At 40.8% G+C, this 18,430-nt stretch overlaps 1 long non-coding RNA gene across 1 annotated transcript; it reads left to right on the top strand.

Annotated features, from left to right (window-relative positions):
- Positions 1-3,252: 3,252 nt before the first annotated feature.
- On the top strand, positions 3,253-4,673 carry LOC114230128 (uncharacterized). Its single transcript, XR_008555696.1, has 2 exons — positions 3,253-3,486; positions 4,473-4,673. It is a non-coding gene; the product is annotated as an uncharacterized LOC114230128 (long non-coding RNA).
- Positions 4,674-18,430: the final 13,757 nt, after the last annotated feature.

Genomic DNA, 18,430 nt, shown 5'->3' with positions numbered 1-18,430 from the left:
TTACAGATATAGAAACTGAGGCTTACAAAAAATGTAATGACCTAGGCATAATCTCACTAACCAAGATTAATTCACTAAGTCATTGTGCTTTTTGAAATTGGAAATTTAAGGGACACAATTTTGGCTAGTTGTTAATATAACAGGAACTTATATCACCTGCATACACTATATAATTAAAATAGAATAATTAATTATTTTCAAATTACATGAAAGCTCCTCCTCCACCAATAGGTATTATCAAACTCCCAAGAGGAGGAAACTAAAATAGCTAAAGCATTTGTGGTGTTGTGTGGGGGCGTGGGGATTGTCTCATTTGTTTTGCTCCGTTTTTAAAACATGCTCAGGGTAGGCTGGCAACTCTTTTGAAAATGTCAACTAGAAATAATTAAATTGGGGGGAAAGATTAAGCAATAAGATTAGTCCGTTATATATAATGCTGGGGGGGAAAATGTCTTAGAGAAGAAAGAGTAAGTTTTTCCAAAAGCAAAATTCACCAAATAAAACACTGGAAAATGTAATTCAATCAAGAAATAATATTTTTTTTCAATTTGGATTTATGTCATTGCTTTAGTAGGTAGTGTTAATAGTTTCCAAATGCCAATGTGTATTCATGAACACTTTGCAAGTTCATGATGTAATACATTCCTTTTTGGATACATCTTATGTCAAATCCATCTGTCTAAGGCAGATATGCATAGTTTTACAGAATCTTATCTGCAAAAGAACTTCCACAGTCAGACAAAAATGGCTTTGCAAAATAAAGAGGCGTAGAGAAAAGAAAGATCAGCTGTTCCGAAGATATCTCCTCCCTCAGTGCCTTGCCCACAGCTTTGTGTCCACCCCTGGCACCTGGCACCCCTCCAGTCTTGCTTTTCTTAAAATCCTGCCCATTCACAAGAAAGAGATGTGATCCTGGGATCTCAGGGAGAACTAGAAAGATGAAGGTCTTGGAGGAAGTACCAGGGCTGGATCTTAATATTCCTAGTAGATGTCCACCAGAATTTCCCTGAGCCCTAAACACCTTGTTCTAAACACCTTCTGAATTCTATGGGCAGCTTGTTAAAGTTTGAACATGAAACATTGTCATTTTTATTTGATTCATCTCAATAAGAGCCCAAGTAAGTTAATATAAAGACAGAAGACAGGAAAAGGGGAAAGGGAGGATGATTGCTGCATCAAGAAAAATACACAAATTCCACCAGAAGAAGAGCAGCCTGGTTAGAAGTCAGAAGCTAGTCCAGGTAAAGCAGCTTCCACCCCCCACCACTTCTTACTCTGATGGGCCTCCAGCCACCTGGAGGGATGAGATTATATTCCTTTCATAAGTGCACCGCTTTCTTCCACTAATACAGTTAGGAATGTAGAACAATGAGTGAATCACCAAGACTATTAGTGTCTATGGCTATGGAAACTCAATAAATGAACCCGCTCTTCTACCTCAATAAAAGACTCAGACTGTTTCTTCATAAAAGTAAATGTGTTTCCTCAAAGAATATGTCAGAATTACTTTCCTTGAAAACTATTTTACATGCATTTGGTTGAGACAGAATTCTATGTTGGTTATTTTTCTTTCCTTTTGTAAGCCTCATCCATGGATGTGACCTATAACAGGGTCATATTTTTATTTTATATTTTTAACAACAAAACTTTGCATTTGCAGTATGATCTAACCATAAAAGTTTGCAAAAACCACAACTAATATTTCTCTCCTACCGGCTAAATTATGTCAGTCATTTAAATAGATGGAACCAAATATAAACTGCTCTTGAGTATATAAATAATATTTTATGGGAATTGGCAAGTAATTACTATTGCTATTAGAAGTTTATATTTGCCACAGGAACCTGTGATTTTAAAAAACTGTTCAAATGATTTATGCATGAGGCTTATACATAGCACAAATGTATTCATTTGTATTTATGGGTCTAAAGAGGAAAAAATTAGAGAAAAAGCAAATTGGAAAACAATCCCAAATTATAAGAAATTACCTAGCTTTGTGCTGTAGTAAAAAGTATAAAAATTATTTGGAAGGAAGAAAAATTATTTCTAAGCACTAACTTTATAAGCAAAAGCCCTATTTTTTTAGTGATAGGAGAAATCAATGTTTTTAAGTAAAAACTGAATTGCTTATACTAACCAGTTTACTCAGTATTAATTCTATCTCGCAGTGTATGCTACAGAAGGTAATAAAATGCTGATGTTTTCTAGTTTCTCACTTCAATCTTCTCCAGCTTCACCTTAAACCTTGTTAGCAACAGAATTCGCCCCAACAATTACATGAACCTAACAACGGCTTCCCTGGGATAATTTGATCTGCTGCAACCACAAATTCCAGTCCACATACTTTCTTCTATTATGGTTGTGTCTGTGTGTGTTCAATACACTTCCTATAAGGCTTTTAAAAATGAGCTAGTAGTTTCTCATTCAGCTCTCTGCCACGTTAACAGAACCACTACAGGACACTTTTATACATGTAAAAATTACCTAGTTATTTATACAGAATATCTTAATTCAGCTTCAGAGGCCAGCGAAGAGAAGTATCGTCACCATCATCTTACATTTCTCCTTTTTTGGCGCTTTCACGGCTGTGTACCTGCGCCCCAAAATGATCATTCGCTGCTCCCTCTCAGTATTCACCGGTGGGGATAGAAAATCTTGAAACTTGCCTGACTGAAGTGTTCCCAGCCATTGTCCAGACACCAGAAGCCTGCTTTCATCTGCTCATGTTGGACCTTTATCACTTAACTGACCCCATAAAACACACAGGGCTACAATACACTGAACAGCCTCCTTCAAAATGCAGCTTGATTGTGATTCATGGCAAAAAGCTGGAATAGCCCTGCCAGGTCTTAGAAGCGTTAAGATAAATTGCATTGAACGCGCTACATATAAAACAGCACCTTGAAAATGAATCATCTGCTAATTCAGTATTTTCTAATTACAATCACTCCCTCTCAGGGCATGTAATTAATTTACTGAGTTAAAAAAAAAAAGTCAGGATTACTCACACAGTCTTGAAGATGCAATGTCAGCTATTTAGGACAGAAACATCCAAGGCCGTGTTAGAACTCAATTACCACTACATATGCGTTAAAGCAGGAACTGCAGGCCTCTGGACTACGGCAACTATAGGACTCGTGCTGCTCGTACGCTGGGCTATAATTTATGAAACTGAGCCCCAGATCCAGCCAATCATTTAGCTCCTCATAACAAGTCTAACTGGCTCTGGAAAGCTGAAAGGGCTGCACTAGAACAACAAAGATGAGATAGTTCACACAATAATCTGCTTATCTGGAATCACTTTGCCTCACAAGGGCCAGAGAGAAATCACAGCTCCATTGTCTGAGGGCAGGACAGCTGACCTGAGAAAATGCAACTACACCTGGAGCAAGACTTTTCCTGGAGTGGCAGTCCCAGGCGAGCCGGCATTCAAGGACCCAGCTGCCCCTGAGAACGGAAGGGCAATGACAGCAGCAAAAACCTCAGGTAATTTTCATCTTTTTATTTTTAGCAGGAGTAATGCTGAGTCAAATTATATGCAGGAAGCCGCTGGGGCCACTAGGTATGCTTCAATTTTATTTTATCTTTTCCCATTCCAATCTTTTGTAGGATCATTTGTTATTAAGCATGAATCGAGGGAGGCTTAGGGTACCTGAAATGAACTGGAAACCGAAAACGATCGTTTGAGGAGGAAAAGAGATCGTTTTCTTAGAGCTGTCGTTTCAGATGTGCACCCTTCTCACCCAAACACAGAAACAAGGACAAAGGGGCTGAAGCAGGGAGAGAAAAGGCGTTTCGTGAGAACAGTTCAATGCTTTTCGTATCGGAAAGGAAATAACTACGCTCCAAGTGTAAATTGGGAAGATAGGTTAATGCCCAGCTCCTCTGGCCCTTGGAACCTAGACCACACAAGAATGTACCACGTGGGATTGTGGCCCGGCTTTCTGTTTTGTTTTGTTTTTCTTGGCAATATTTTATACTTCCCATTATATTTTAAAGTATTACGTATACCAACTACTGCTGTTATACCATACTTCCAAATTTGTAGTTATTAAAGGAAAACATTTTTACATTAAAAGAGGTGACAAAAATAGAAAAGCAAACCACACACACACACACACACACAATGGAATTGACATACACGTAGCCCCAGCACCACACCCTTAGGTACTTGGCGCACTTTACCCAATAGCAAATCCTTTCAAATCCTCAGCAAATAGTGTTTCTTCAACGAATTTTATAGCAAGTGTAACATTAGCAACAAGAACAAAAAATCTGTGTAATAAACCTTTTAATGACTAAATCAATCATTATACTTTCAAAGTGACAACAGAACCTTCACAATATTCAAATCATGTCAGTTTTATCTGCTCCCTGCGGAAGAAGCAGGGGAGGAAATCTTGCTTTGTTTAGTGATGAAATATAAACAATCGTAACAGAAGAGACATTTATGCACCTTTTGTTTGCTGTAGATAATTGACTGCATCCAACTTGAGAATTGGCACCAAAAAGAAAAACATAGCAGCACACAGGGAACAGAAGAAGTAATCCATCAACAATTCCCGCCCCCCAAGACCTGTTCTCTGAATTGTCCAATGTGTGACTAGCCAGGGAAGAATATTTCTGCTCTGTTTAACTATGTTTTATTTAATTAAACCTTCGTTCATTTGGCAGTGCTGTTGTCTACGGTGGCTATGTGAGAACCGAAACTTCTGAGGAAGCCAGGGTGTTAAAATTGTTGTTCCCTTTACTCAAAGGTAATATGGGTTATCTAGCCTGAGATGGAAATCAAACCCTTAAGTTAATATTGCCATTGAATCCTCAACACACCCAACTCCCCGTTTCTCATTCCCTTAATAAAACTTCATTAAAATCCCCTCGAACGCCCACGTTTGAATGAATCTCCATTTGTCGGCAGACCAAGGCCAAGAATACTCGAAGGCCTTGAAGTCATGTCACAGGTATTGTTGTCCAGAAACTTCCCATAGGAATCACCTCCCAAACACCTGAAGGCAACCACTTCACCACCCAAGGCAACGGCCTGCAACCAGCCAGCAAGCTCCTGTGCAGTCTCAGCGTTGACATGCAGCTGACTCACAGGCCGACCTCTGCCTCCTGCGCCCTGACAAACGCTGCTTCCATGGTCTCAACTTCAAGCTGCTCATCTCAAAACACGTTCGTGATCAGAGCTTTTTAAACGACTAGCATTGCCTTCCCCTCCCAGAATCATAATAACCGTGATAGACTGAGACATGCTACTGCTCCTTGGCCATTTGGGGGGAATCTAGATTATTTCATACCCGGGGCTGTCACATAGCAGAGAAAACCTCACACGGAAAGCAAGGGAGTGATGTCTCAGTATGATCCATCTCGAGTCGATTGTGCTGCTTAGATTGGTTTTCAATGCCTTATCAAAAACAATGCAGCGGAGGAGGAAACAAAAAAAAAAAAAAACACATACATACCAGACTGTAATCTTTCGCCTAAAGTTGTTAGAGCAAATATGAATCTGCTTATAGCGGGCATCACTGTCCACTCAGCAGGGCTTGTGTGAGCAGATTCTAGCTAGAGAGACTACCCTCCTGCCATTGGCACCAATTAGTAATTGTTGGTTATCACATCAGGCACTGTCTAAGAAGCTCTTGGTATGCAAGAGGCATTCAAACAGCTGAATTCCGTTTTTACTCGTTTCCTTGATCTCAGACTCACAGACAAAAATTAAGATGATCCCGATAAAAGAAAAGTAGCTCAGGAATGCAAGCGCTTTTCCGACAAGAAGTATCAGCAAATCTCAAGTATTAGAACGGCCATGGTTGACTGAAAAGTGTCTAGAAACCTGGGCCAAGCTAATCTGTCTGGCCCTGCAGTTTATGCAGCGAAAGGAGTCGCCCCTGAGAAAAGTGTAAGAACCGTTCCGACCTACCTTGTTAGTGCGTCTAAGATTGCTAGGGTATTAACTCCATTCCAAGTGACGTGGATAAATAGCCCCATTATTTTCACAATGCTGGACTCGGCCTAAGAAACCCTGCACCTCGGGACCAGTGTGCCGGTGGGGAACTGCTGACGGTCCCAATGCTGACACTTGGAGCCAGCATCGTATGGTTTAAACCGAAAGAGAAATAGCTGCTTATAAAAATGTCAGCAGGACGGCCTGCCTCACTTTAACAAAGCCAAAACATTTTTTTTTTTTTCATTTAAGTTAAAAGGCATAGGTACTAGAGATGTGAGTCTGTGGTCACTGCAGGGGTTACGCTTATGTTCTTGGTTGAGGTAAAGCACTTTATTGGGGCACATAGACCTCAAATTCAGATTTGCTTTCGGTATATGCGAGCCGGGGGGAGGGTTGTTGTTGTGTTTTGTTGTTTTTTAATTCGGTCTCTCCTAAGAAATGAATTTATTTTAAAAATACCAAGAATGCATTTGATAAGATTCTAAAACATATATGATACTTAAAATTAACATAAACCAGCATCCTTCTGCACTTATTTTATTCAGTTAAAATTCTTCTAGTTAATGAGACCTGAACAGAAGGATCCATTTTTCTATGACCTTACTCTTTTAAAAATTTTCTCAAAACCCATACAACATATACATAACATATGCCAAAACTGGCAATTACTTAAATTTAGCAAGAAAAAATTCCTAATACTTGAGGTTAAAGCCACCTCTAAACAGTGTGTAAGCATTATAACATGGAGTTGAGAGCATAAACTCTAAATCAGACTGTCTGGGTTCAAATCCCAGCTCTGATCCTTAACTGTGGACTTTGAGCAAGTTACTTAAGAGCTCTATGCCTGCTTCCTCATATGTAAAATAGTGCCACACACACAGTAACTACCTCCTGGGGCTGATGGGAAGATTAAATGGTCAATGCATGTTTAGAACTGAGCCTATTACATGGTGAATATTCATTAAGAGAAAACTGTCATTATTATTATTATTATTATTATTATTATTATATTTAAGTTCATTTCAATAAATATACATAATATCCAAAATGAAGATGGATTACTGAACAGCTGGATATGGTGAAATATATCTCATTTCAGGTAATATCTATAAGTAAGATTTTGTCTTAAGGCCTATGAGATATCAGCTCAAGGAGGTGTATCAGTAACTGTTACTTGTCAGTCTTCTGCCTGGTTATCACTTGACACTTTCAACCCTGCCCTGCATTCAGTGTGTCACGCAAGGACTCTAACCTAGGACATGACACAGAAGGGGGTAATTGTAGTAGGCATGATTCATGTGGTAGTTGGTACAAAGTTCAGGCAAGTTTAAAGATTCCTGCATGAAAGCAAAAAAATAATAATAATAAAGGAAGCCATTAATCTTCAGTCATGGTACCCTAACCAAAAAAGATCCAAGGGGAAAAAAAAAAGAGTTACCTATTATAAACAGCTGTGCTCATTTTCGAAATTCTTGAACCATGTCTGGAATTCATGCTCAGCTTAAATATGAGAGAATCCTGAGGCTAATTATCTCCTTTCCTCCCTGTGACAGGGATTTCTCAGAGCAGGAGAATATTAACTGAGACTTCGACCTGCTCACTGAGAACGTGCAGAGAAAAACAGTCAGCTTCCTGAGGGAACAGCCGCCCATGGGAAAGTCTATGGACTTCCACACACACACACATTCATTCATTCACTCATGAATGTCTTACCCCTTATCTCCCACGCAAATTCCCACCAGCCACACCTAATGGTTTATCTAGTTCCTGAGGGCCCACACTCTCTCACAGCCGTGTTTCTGGAGATGCACCCCTCCGTTTGTGTACTCTTCCCTAGTACCCACTATTAAGACCGAGGAAAATTCTCTCCTTCACAGTGAACCCCTTCCTCCCCACCATCTCTCCATGGAAGGTAGTTATTCCCTGTTGGGCAAATTATTGGATCAGTAACACTTACCACATGAATTAGCACTCAACAACAAATAACCAGTTGGAGAATTGGAAGACATTTTCAGTTTAGCAAAAATGCTTTAAAAATGAAATTTGGCACACTTTCTGCAAGATTCCAAATGAAATCAAATATTGAGGTTTAATAGCTCTTAGACTCTGCTAGCTAGAGAATCATCTGTGGTCTTCTTTTTTCTTTTTTAATCCTCACCCTAGATATATTACTGATTTTTATTTTTTTAATTATGTTTTTATTGATTTTAGAGAGAGAGGAATGAAGAGGAGAGGGGGGAGAGAGAGAGGGGAGAGAGAGAAACATTGTGGGCTGCCTCCTGCACATACCCACCCCCTACTGGGGATCAAACCCACAACCCGGGCATGAGCCAGGACAGGGAATTGAACCAGTGACCTTGTGGTACATGGAACTATGCTCAACCAACTGACCCACACCAGTCAGAGTTGTTTATTGATTTTTAGAGAGAGAGGAAGGGGGAGTGAGAGAGAGAGAGAAGAGAGAGAAGAGAGAGAGAGAGAGAGAGAAACATCTATGTGAGAGAGAAACATCTATCGGTTGCCTCCTCTATATGCCCCTACCAGTGATCCAACCCGCAGCCTAGGTATGTGCCCTTAACAAGAATTGAACCCATAACCCTTTGGTGTATGGGACTACTCTCCAACCACCCAGGCCTGTGACTAAGGGGACAGTCGCTTGGCATTGGATATCACCAAAGAGGAGGAGGATGGGATGGGCTAGAGAATTTTAGAAAACAGTGTGTTGGAGGGTTACCTTCAGAATGGTGACACAGGTCCAGTTGGTCTCTAGCTCCTCTCCCATTTCACCTCTGCCTCCCCTGAGAAAAAATAGTTCCCTATATTCTCCAGCTTCTCCCACCAGGGCCTGTCCTCCCCTCCCATCACATGAATCCTTTTGTGTGCCAACCCCCAGGCAGGCTGGTTAAACCAATCTGTGCCAACATGATTAAATATTTCTGTTATCTTTCAATTGGCACCTCATTTTAACAGGAACTTTCTAAAAATAGAGCTGAACCAAAAAATAACCACATTGAATAATTTAGGCCTCTTGGAACATGACAACAAAGACAGACAGGAACCACACCAGCATATCAGCCACCTTTTCCTATCAGGTGCAGGTCAGCCCTACATGCACAGCCCTGGGCTAAGGAGAATGCTGTTTTCACTCCTCCAAACAAGGCCACTACAGATAGTTGCACCATCTGTACAACCAACCACTCATACCAGCCTGCCCTCGATGGTCCATGAGTCTTCCCTCTCTACAGCAAGAGCACAGCCACCACCAACCAAGGGAAGATTTCTCACTTATTTAACCCTCCTACCATAGAGGTAAATACTTGGTACCACAAAAACAAGTTGACTGTGGAGACACATTTGTAATCACCAGCAACTAAAAGAGGCAGAGGTTGCTCCATGTCTCACAGTCCATAGGATTTTGTTTTCCTTTCTTTTGCCATAGAATTTAAGCAAAAATCAGAGTGGAAGGACAGCAGATTGCAGTTGAGACCTATGTGCAATCCTATCTAATAAAAGAGTAATATGAAAATTAACCATCATTCCACTACACCCACAAGCCATGCCCACCAGCCAATCAGGAGCAAGTATGCAAATTAACCCCAACCAAGATGGCTGCAGCCCCGGAGCGAACAGGAGGCTTGGGATTCCCTGGCAATGGAGGAAGCCAAGCTTTCCACACACCCTGGCGGGCCCAGGCCTCCACTCAAGGCTACAAAGTTTCAATTATAGAAGACAAAAAAATCCCAACAAAAATGGCTGCAGCCACGGAGCAAGCAGGAGGCTTGGCTCCGCTTCAGGCTACAAAGTTTCAATTATAGAAGATAAATAAATCCCAGATACCAGGGCCTCCGCTTGGGTCACTGGGGGGTGTGGCCAGCTTGCAAACCACCACAGGCCCCTCACCCAGGCTGCCCCACACCCAAGGGAACCCCCACCCTCATCCGGGACACCCTTCAGGGCAAACCAGCTGGCCCCCACCCGTGCACCAGGCCTCTATCCTACCTAATAAAAGAGGAATATGCAAATTGTCACTCCAACACACAAGATAGCTGTCCCTATGTGGCCAAAGATCCTGCCCCCATGTGGACACAAGATGGCCGCCACAAGATGGCCAGCAGGGAGGGCAGTTGGGAGGGACCAGGCCTGCAAGGGAGGGCAGTTGGGGACGATCAAGTCTGCAGGGGAGGGCAGTAAGGGGTGACCAGGCCGGCAGAGGAGGGAAGTTGGGGGTGACCAGGCCTGCAGGGAAGGGCAGTTGGGGGGGACCCAGGCCTGCAGGAGAGTGCAGTTAGGGGCAAACAGGCTGGCAGGGGAGCAGTTAGGCATCAATCAGGCTGGCAGGGGAGTGGTTAGGGGGCGATCAGGCTGGCAGGCAGAAGCAGTTAGGGGCAATCAGGAAGGCAGGCAGGTGAGCAGTTGGGAGCCAGCAGTCCTGGATTGTGAGAGGGATGTCCGACTGCCCGTTTAAGGATCGGGCCTAAACGGGCAGTCAACATCCCTCAAGGGGTGTTGGAGAGGGTGCAGGCTGGGCTGAGGGAAACCCCCCTCCTGTGCATGAATTTCATGCACCGGGACTCTAGTATAAAATAATGCAGCAACTCTTGAACTTTATGTGCATCAGGATTATTAAAGGTGCTTCTGAAAATGGCAGGTGCCTGACTCCTACCACAGGATACTGATTCTATAGGTCTAGAACGAAGCCTAGAAATCTGCATTTTATTGGCAGCCCAATTATTTTAAAGCCAGTTATGCATGATTAATCCTTGAGAAACATTGAGACATTGCATGCAAAACACTTAACACAAAGCCTGGCACATTACAAGTGCTCAATACTTGCTAGCTATAATTACTCAATACTTGCTAGCTATAAGAATCAGAATCCATCCCAATGTCATATCCTTTACTTAGACTTGACCTTTTGCTAAGTGCAAATTGCACATGGGTGTGGCAGTGTGATAGGAAGCCAGGAGCTGGTTTAGTGCAAGGAAAGAGAAATGAGAAGAGGAATACAGGATAAAGACAGCCTAATTTGTGTCCTTCTAATGATCCGTGAGCCTTTGATGAGAACTCTGAGCCCGAATTGCCACCCCCCTTCCACACTATCAACAGCTCCTATAAAGTAGTAGTATTTGAAATAACTGCATATGGACCAGAAATGTTCAAAATCAAAACACTCAAAATATTGGCATTTTCATTTTTCTGCCTCAGGCACCAAAAGCAATACAAGGTTATTTGTTTTGTGGGCAAAGCAGGCCCCAAGTAATAAGGGAGTTTTTTAAAGGGCTGAGTCCACCAACGTTAGCATAATATAGAAGTAAATCCCAAACCTGATTGGCTGCTGTGCTACTGTGAGTCTTGGCTATTTTCCTCTGCTAATGATGCAGGCCCTCCACAGGTGGCTGGAGCTAACAGTGTCTACTTACCACTGGGATCACTCCTCACAATAAATAGGACAGGCCCTCCAGGAAATCTTCTGTTTAATTTGCATGCTCCTGAGTATAGGACAAGGCTCTGTTGTTTAAGGGCATACATAACAAAAGCTTTGTTCTTTCAAACCAAGAGGGAAACTGTAGATCTATCCAAAATCACTTGGTCTTAAACTGTGTAAGGATGACAAGAACGAAATATTATTTTAGGCTGCCCAACAGCATCAGTCACTCAATCTCCTCTCCTGGCTTCAGAAAACAATGACTCAATATGGCCTTTTTCTGACAGACTGCAGCCTTAGGAAAATACTTTCCTTCATTTAAATCAATGGAAGCTATTCACAGCCCACTTAGCTTTCTCTCTTTGAAGCGTGGGCATAGGGACACAGCTGTTTGTATTCATATAATGAAAGGAAAATAGAAACTGTGAATGATAAAAAAAAAAAAAAAATCAAAGTATTTTCTTACTCCATCCCAGGTGCTTGACATGTGTTTTATTGCTTGATTTCCTCAGTGACCTCTAAAAGGTTGATTTTATTACCCCCATTTTTACCAAGTATAAGAGAGGTTAAATAAGCTTCCCTAAGGACACAGAGTTGAAAAGTGGCAGAGCTGTAAATTAAATAAGAAAGTAAAAGTAGCCTAGAATCCTACATGTTAAGATTTAAATGAAGCCCTGGCTGGTGTGGCTCAGTTGGTTGGAGCGAGTCCCATACACCAAAAGGGAGTGTGTTTGATTCCTGATTAGGGCTCATACCAGGTTGTGGGTTCAATCCCTGGTTGGGGCATGTATGGGAGGCAACTGATCGATGTTTCTCTCTCACATACATGTTTCTCTCTCTCTCTCTCCAGCTTCCTCTCTCCAAAATCAATAAAAACATATTTTAAAATATTTTAAAAATCTCCCATATTTCTATTAACATATTTTTATATACATGTGATCATTTTGTTTCGTAGTCTGCTTTGTATCACTAAATATTTCTCCACATCATATATATGTAAAGTTCATCATTTTTATTGACTACACAGGATTTCTTGGAAGGTATTTATCATAACTGACCATGCCTGTCCCCTACTGATGACAACTGAAGTTATTTCTAGTTTTCCTATGAATATGCTTTGCAAACATATTATACATGCACGTAGTTATCTCCTGAGGATAAGTCCTAGGCTGAAAATTGCAGAGATTATGCATTTTATGTTTCAGTACATCTCACCTAACTGCCTTCCGGAAGGTTAGGTCAGGTAAGCTACATGATGTGCTCATTTCTTCCCTCTCACGGGCACACCAGGTTTAAGCAACCATTTACATTTCTGCCAAAATGATAGGGAGAAATGATAGCATTGTTGCTTTTATCTCCATTTATTTCCTCATTAGGGAAGTTAGACATCTTTCCCTATGTGTTGGCCATTTGCAATTCTTCCAGAAATTAATTAACCCTATTCTTTTTCTTCTTTTCTATTAGATTCTGACTCCAAAATGCATTGCAAATGCTTTCTCCTGCCTCTCGCTGTTTTCTCATGATCTGTACTGATATAGCGGAGACTTTGATCTCTAGCCAAGAAAAGTTTGGCAACAGATTGCCAGGGTGATTACTCAAGTTCCATAAAACATGTTCCAAGAAGAAAAACTAACTAGTCTAAAGAACAGAAAGCCATAAACTTCTCCTCAGTTGTCTGCCTCGAAATAGGTCATCCCCTGGCTTTATCAGCAGTTGTTTATCTCATAAGAAACAATAATCCATTCAAACTCAACCTCCTTCTTTTGCAAAGAGAAGTTTGGGTAATGGAAGAGTGACCAAGAACAGTTTTGGAGAAACATCCGCAGAACCAGGGCCTCTGGAGGGAGGACCCTCACACACACACACATTACCATGTCCCCGGCAGTGGCAGACCACAGACTCATAGATTGTGCTGAGACCCAGGTTAGAGAGCCCTCACCCACGGAAACGGAGGCCCACAGACAGAGAGTGACTTGGCTGAAATCAACTGGCAAATGGCAGTCCCTTGACTCCCCGACTGGAGGACATTAACCAGAAGTAAAACAGCCCAAACTGAGTCCCCAGAGCTTAAAACACTGATTCTGCCTCCCACAGTTCCCAGATCATGTTAAAAGGTATTATGACCAGAGTACCATCATGCCTGGCCCAGACACATGTGCAGAGGCAGCCTGGACCTCATGCTTGGCCAGCGTCTTGGCTGCTAGGGTTGGGCAGCATTCTGACTGGCTGTGGACAGAGGGCAATAGGGACGATGTTAGGCTGCCCTCTTGTTTCTGCACTCGAGAAAGAGTATGACAAAACCAACAGCAAAACAGGGCTGCTGTCCAGCTTTCGTGGTAGCCAGCTTTTTTTTTTTTTTTCTTTTTCTTATAAGAATCGTGTGTTAGCTTAGTTGGTTCATTCCTATCAGTTCAGTTTCAGCCAAATCCAGTCTCTGAACCAAAGTAAACCAAGCCTGGCCAGGTGGTGGTCCTGTGCTCCCTGAAGGACTTCTGCCTTATCCCAACAAAGCCCCAAATGTGGCCAAAGTGTCTGACAGGCAAACTGGACAAGGGCTGCCCTATCCCATCTCACCTGCAGAAAACTGCATGGGCCAGTGGCCTCACGTTCATTCCCCGGAGGTGACCAAAGACAAGCAGCCAGCCAGCTATCCAGTGGCATTAGCATCTTCTCGGTAGTGCTCACGCTGGTCTTACCAAGCCTAAATAAAGGCTATAGTTCCACCCAAGATAGATCTTTGGTAAGGCCTAGAAAGGCAGTCTCCTCCAACTTATCTCAATTCAAAAGCATTTTTCTTGACTCTTTAGACATCATGTGGTCTAACAAAATAAATAGTTCACATTGAGACTTAGAGTAAACTGGATAAACAGATTTGGGAAAATGACCTAGGATTCAATAGTGATGACTGATTTGTGCCAGGAGATGCACATTATACTATTTAATCCCCACAACAATGTTCCAAGGTGGGGGGTTTCAATCGGTGCTTATTATATAAGGAAACAGTGAGGAACAGCTTATTTCTGGACCCAACTGATACTGCTACAGAATTTCATGGACTTTCATTGTGACTTTGAGCAGCTCTTCCAAAAGAATGGAGGAGTCTGTCTTAAAGGTTCATTCCTGGCTGCTGGGCCAACTGGCTCCCCTCAGCTTCCAGCCACGAAAAAAAATAAGTGATTTCCTACTGTTGGCTCTCTTTGGGAATAGGATGTTTCCCATGAATAAACAAACAAACAAACAATTCTTTCCAAAATTTAGTGCTTGTTTTAGGAGAGCTGTGTGGATTCCCAGTCACCTTCGCACAGGAAGTCTGATACTCCTGAATGGAGGAGAGACTCAAGTAAATTTTGGCAACCTTTGAGTCATTAAAGAGTCACACACAAAAAACCAGATGGGGGAACTTATGTTGGTCCAGAACATTTATGAAGACATGAATTTTTCAGCAGAGTTTTGCTGATCCCTATGGTATATTTCTCTCATCTCCTTTCAAGTGTCTTATCAACTCACATGACTCCTAGGGTCTTTATTTGCTGGCTCTGAAGGTTGGACTATATGCGATCAGATTTTGTTTCTGAAACACTCATTCAGTTTAGATTAACAAATTTGTTTCTATTCCTTTTTCTCCAAAAAGGATCCAAAAAACTAATACCTAATACCAAAATGGAAGTGACACCATCTGGGAATATTTAAAATTTACTTATAATACAGCTTACACAATACAATGTTCAGAAAAATACCCAATTCTACAGGTCATCCAAAATGATATCTGACTTGGTACTAAGCACCTACAAGGAACTCAATAAATGCATGTTAACTAATTTATATTCATCAGGATAATAACAGTAATAATAATGTACATTTATAATGAACTTTGTTATTTTTTTAAATACTTTCACAAAAACATCATTTTAAATGAACCTCAAAATCTCATGGAGAACTGAGAAGGGACTTGTTGAATGTACATACGAAGGTTCGTATCCCAGTATTGCCACTTGTTAAATGTGTGGCCTTGGGCAGTTTAATGAAGAGATCTGAGCCTTAGCTTTCTCAATTGTAAAATACTGAATGATAACTATTCTTCCTTGAAGAGATGATGAGAGATTTAAAGATAACATATGCCACGGGCACAGCAGAGTATCTGACACATGTCAGGCATTTAGAAATGGAAATTATTTTTATTATAAAGCAGGACAGATTGAATTATCCCCTCTTAAAGTTGAAGCAACTAAGGCTGAAAGAGATCAAATGATCTGACCCATTACTACAACTGCTAAACGCCAGAGCTAGGAGCAGAACCCAGGTTTTCAACCTGCCAAAGGAAAGTGTTCTCTGCTCTATTTCAAAGCTGGAAGGGTGAAAAGTAGAAATATTGCCAAAACAGGGGTGCTGATTTTTGAATCTTGAAAATAGTTGGCCCATGCTTTCTGCAGCAAATAAGGCAATTAAAATAAGACTCTGACTCTTAGAAGCAGATTTAATTCAGGAGAATCTGACTTCTCATTTCAATACAGGCAAAACTTTCCTAATGAGTTTCATCTTTACCATCACTTGCATCTTTCTTCCAACCTGCTTCAAAAATTCACTAATCCCCTCCCAAATAGCTACAGGAGCATATTGTGATGGAATGCAGCATAGTCTGAAATCTAAAATGCAAAGCAGGTGCTGGAATGATATCAAAAAAAGCATACCCTTGGGAAAGTCTGGTTAAAGAAAATATCTGAAATGAATACAGACAAACAATATTTTTGTCATACTCATTTGGGACATCTTCTGAATCCTAAAGTCCTGGTGTTGGGGGTTGATTTGGAAAACTGTAACTTAAATGATTGGTATGTCCACAAAATGAACTCAAATAGAGTCCCAGATGTGGTATTAATCAAGAAGAGCTATGACCATACCAAATGTTAGCATCATAGAAACTGGAAACTAAAAGAGCTTGCAAGAGATACAGAAATCATGGATACAGATGATGAAAAGCAATACCAAGATTTCCTTGAAGATCTTGAAGAAGATGAAGCAATTAGAAAAAAAACTGTAAACATTTACAGAGATTCAACCATTACAGGCGATGAAGGAGAACCTCAAAGGAGTCTGGCTGAGATGCTTGAAGCCCTTCACATTTCTCAAGACACTACTGGTGCAGAAGGTGACCTGGTGATGACATGAGATCATGTTGTAGATGGTTCCACATCTGCAGGCACAGGATGTTGGACACAATAACCTTTTTTATTCCATCTATGCCTCCATATTCAGAGAGGAGAAATTTAGTTTCAAACCTGAATAAATATGACTATTTTGATTGCTCATTCAAAAAAGTTTTTTTCATTTATCCTGGCATTTTGATATGGGTCACCTGCCCTTCAACTAATGAATACAATTTCTGAACAAAACCGACCCAGAAGTAAGAAAAGTTTGCCACCTCAAGAATGCTGCTGGAGGTCACCTTGTTTAAATGTCATTTACAATATACAGCTTATCCCTCCAAAGAAGGAATGAAGGTCCCTTTAGGGCCTGGTGGGGCCTCAGACATGTGACAAGCAGAACTTTTTTACCTGCACTTATTCAGTTCTAGAACATAGTTGGATGTCTTCTTGGAACTTCTTTATAAGTTACTACATTCAGCATTATTGATAATAACTTGAGACCTGCCACCTAAGGTTCAGAAATTTTCAGAACCTTACAATAAAAGCAAAAATCACTGGTGCTTTCTGCAGCAAGCCTAAATGAGCTTCTGTAAAATCACTGAAATAAGCTACTAACATTCATTATTGCTCACAACTCCATATCTTTTTGATGATATAGATAGAATGTCTGTACCGATAGCCACACTAGTATCAACATAAACCCTAGAGAATGAAAACAGAGAGAAAGAGTTAGAAAACCCAGGACACTCCCTCCCCCACTACCTGGTAGAAAACAAGTGAACACAGGCCATGCTCTATAGACAGCAAACTACTTGTTAAAAGAACACCGATGTTGTAAATATATATTTAATACTGCACAGTGTATAATTCAGCCAACAACTGTTCCAAGTTGTTGGCAAATTCTCCTTCTATTTCTTTGTTCTTGGCTTTATTTTATTTGCCTTTCTTTTATACTTTTGCTTTTTTTTTTTCTCTGCATTGCTTTAGTATTTCTTGCATTTATTTCTATTCCTTCCTTTGTCCCTCTGGTCTTTATTATATGAAAGTACTTTCAGAAGAATCAAGTGCTAAAGAAATGTAAAGTTCTGTGGTACATCTATACAATGGAATACTATGCCGCTATAAAAAAGAAGGAACTTTTACCATTTGCAACAGCATGGATGGAACTGGAGAGCATTATGCTAAGCAAAATAAGCCAGTCAGAGAAAGATAAATATCACATGATCTCACTCATATGTGGGATATAATGATCAACATAATTTGATGAACAAGAATAGATCCAGAGACAAATGGTAGGGGAGGGGAGAGTTAAGAGAGCAACCAAAGGACTTGCATGCATGCATATTAGCATAACTAATGGACACAGACACTGGGGTGGTGGGGGCTTGCCCGGGTGGGAATGGCTGGGTGAGGGTCAATTGGGGGAAAAGGAGACATATGTAAAACTTTAGGCAATAAAAAAAATAATTTAAAAAAGAAGAAATGTAAAGTTGTTTTATCATAATTACTCTTATCATCTTTATTAGTTATGTCAAGACATTAAATGTCATTTGCATTCTCACCACTGTATCTATATCTTATTCCTCTAGTTTTTATCTTGTCTGGTATTTACAGATTTTCAGAATATGGCACATAAACATTAATAATAGGAGCAAAGTTGAATATCTTTCTATTAACTTTTTTTTTTTTCATCTGGAAGCTCCTAGTGAGTTAGGCAACATTCATTAGACACCGTCTGCAGACACAATCATTATACCATAACTCTAGAGGAAATTCCAAAGATAAGAAAGATATGTTACTTGGCCTTTGTAAGCTTAGAGCCTGTCAGAGTGACAAGCCACACAATGAAAAACTCGAGGGGACATCTTTAAGATGTATGGATAACCTGAGTTTAAACAGAGGAGCAAGTTT

The sequence above is a fragment of the Eptesicus fuscus genome, chromosome 4 (assembly GCF_027574615.1).
Source record: "Eptesicus fuscus isolate TK198812 chromosome 4, DD_ASM_mEF_20220401, whole genome shotgun sequence".
Lineage (NCBI taxonomy): Eukaryota > Metazoa > Chordata > Mammalia > Chiroptera > Vespertilionidae > Eptesicus > Eptesicus fuscus.
This window is presented reverse-complemented; position numbering and strand designations above follow the sequence as displayed.